Source organism: Triticum dicoccoides, chromosome 3B, assembly GCF_002162155.2.
Source record: "Triticum dicoccoides isolate Atlit2015 ecotype Zavitan chromosome 3B, WEW_v2.0, whole genome shotgun sequence".
Classification (NCBI taxonomy): domain Eukaryota; kingdom Viridiplantae; phylum Streptophyta; class Magnoliopsida; order Poales; family Poaceae; genus Triticum; species Triticum dicoccoides.
Genome location: NC_041385.1, coordinates 569,673,564 through 569,676,428, shown reverse-complemented (window position 1 = coordinate 569,676,428; position 2,865 = coordinate 569,673,564).

Here is a 2,865-nt window from a genome sequence, read left to right as displayed (position 1 = left end):
GGAAGGGGGAACCGACGAATATCTTGAAGAGAAAACATCGGTTGAAATCATTGAGGAAAGAAAGCAAAAACTTCGCACAAGTAGGATGGATACTTGATTACGGACTCCGGCTTCGAGAAGAAAAAGGGGTGGGCGGGTGGGAAAAGAAAACAACTGAGGATAGAACTTGGCAAAGATGAAGAGCTCGAGTCAACTTGACGAGAAATGCATCGAATGCAAAGAGCTGAGAACCAACGATCAAAAAACCAACTACGTGATCCTAAAGAAAATTTGAAGGGGAAGAGAAGTAATTCAAAAAACCTACGTCAAGATTCCTCACCAGAGAGACGAAGGGACTGAGGAGTAAAAAGAATTCCTACTCTCCGATATAACTAGACTCCGAAAACAGTTTTCTTCTAGACTCAACAACGGCCAGACTACACGATCAATCAAGGGGGGCTCCTATGGTCGGTCGAGGCTCTGATACCAACTTGTCACGCCCAATATTCGATACTATCCTAAAGAGACTCGAAGGTCCCACCAAGGATAGAACCGCATATTGAAACGCTTTTGCAAGGTGGAGATCATTACATCAACATTACATAATAGATGGGGATACATACCAAAGGCATACAATGCCACACGAATACAACATCACAATACATAAGAGCAACATCCGACTATCGATGAAACATAAACAAAAACTCAAACGACATCCACCCTGCTAGCCCAGGTTGCCGACCTGGAACCTATCCCCTGATCGAAGAAGAAGCAGAAGAAGAACTCCAAAACAAGCAAACATCGCTCTCGCGTCATGATCATCGCATAACCTGTACCTGCAACTGTTGTTGTAGTAATCTGTGAGCCAAGAGGACTCAGCAATCCCATTACCATGGGTATCAAAACTAGCAAAGCTTAATGGGAAAGGAAGGGGTAAAGTGGTGAGGTTGCAGCAACGACTAAGCATGATATGGTGGCTAACATACGCAAATAAGAGCGAGAAGAGAAGCAAACGGAACGGTCTTGAAGCTAGCAATGATCAAGAAGTGATCCTGAACTCCTACTTACGTCAAACATAACCCAAAACCGTGTTCACTTCCCGGACTCCGCCGAGAAGAGACCATCACAGCTACACACGCGGTTGATGCGTTTTAATTCGAATATGGTGTCAAGTTATCTACAACCGGACGTTAAAAAATTCCCATATGCCACATAACCACGAGCACGGCTTTCGAAAGATAATACCCTGCAGGGGTGTCCGAACTTAGCCCATCACAAGCTCTCACGATCAACAAAGGATATTTCTTCTCCCAGGAAGACCCGATCAGTCTCGGAATCCCGGTTTACAAGACATTTCGACAATGGTAAAACAAGACCAGCAAAGCCGCCCGCTGTGCCGACAAATCCCGATAGGAGCTGCACATATCTCGTTCTCAGGGCACACCAGATGAGCCAGCCGTCGGGTTGGCATAAACCCTGATTGCCCAGGGGGCGCCGGACATCGCTCGGTTTGGACCAGCACTTATAGAAGCACTGGCCAGGGGGGGCTAAAATAAAGATGACCCTCGGGTTGGCCGACCCAAGGGAAAGGTATAGGTGGTGGTGAGGTAAATGGTAAAACCAAGGTTGGGCCTTGCTGGAGGAGTTTTATTCAAAGCGAACTGTCAAGGGGGTCCCATAAATCACCCAACCGCGTAAGGAACGCAAAATCCGGGAACATAACACCGGTATGACGGAAACTAGGGCGGCAAGAGTGGAACAAAACACTAGGCATAAGGACGATCCTTCCACCCTTTACCAAGTATATAGATGCATTAATTAAATAAGAGATATTGTGATATCCCAACATAATCCTGTCCGTCATGGAGCAATCTTCAACTTCACCTGCAACTAACAATGCTATAAGAGGGGCTGAGAAAAGCGGTAACATAGCCAAACTACGGTTTGCTAGGAAGGGTGAAAAGGTTAGAGGCTGACATGACAATTGGGAGGCTTGAAGAACAAGTGATAGGTAGCGCAACAAGCGATAGAACGAAGCAACTAGCATAGCAATGCTATTAGTGAGATCCAGGGTAACGGTCATCTTGCCTGAAATCCCGCTAGGAAGAAGAACGAGTCCATGAAGAAGATGAAGCCACGAAGACGAACCAAGCGTAGACGAACAAATCCTCACGATCGCAACGAAATGGGAACTATCGAGAAGAAGCACACAACATAGTAAACACACCACACATAGGCAAGACATGATGCACAACAAGCATGATGCATGACAAAGCTAGATGAGGCTACTCATGGCAAGAGATGATGCAAACAAGAGCAACACATCAAGGCAAGTTTAAATGAGGCCGGGAACAACATATAATAAATCCGGTAAGTCCTCATATGCAAATTTCAAAATTGGTCCAGATCTGAATAAACCTTATGTTCAAGTTGTTAAACAGAAATTTAAGATGCACAAAGACGATCTACACGAAATTCTAGTCAAATTACATATAAAGTTCATTTAGTTCAGAGCTACGGCCTAGAAGATATGAGCAAAACATGTTAAACATGGCATTGATGCAAAATGCATACAAACATCAAGAAAACACCTCAAAACAAGGATGAAAAATGATGATATGAAACTACATGCAATTCTAAGAAAGTTTCATATAGAGCACACTCAAAACGGAGCAACGGTTCAACACATACACTCTAAACAAGTTTAAAGGATAAGCTGTCCAAAACAGCAACTAGGCATCTAGCAAGCATCAAAACAATATGCTATAGAACCTCAACATAAGAAAAAAATGCATGGTCATGAAGTACAGGTAAAGCATAACAAAACATGAACACTGAGCTATCTCCAGAAATCAGTATAACATGCCCAAAAGGGCATGGAAAGAT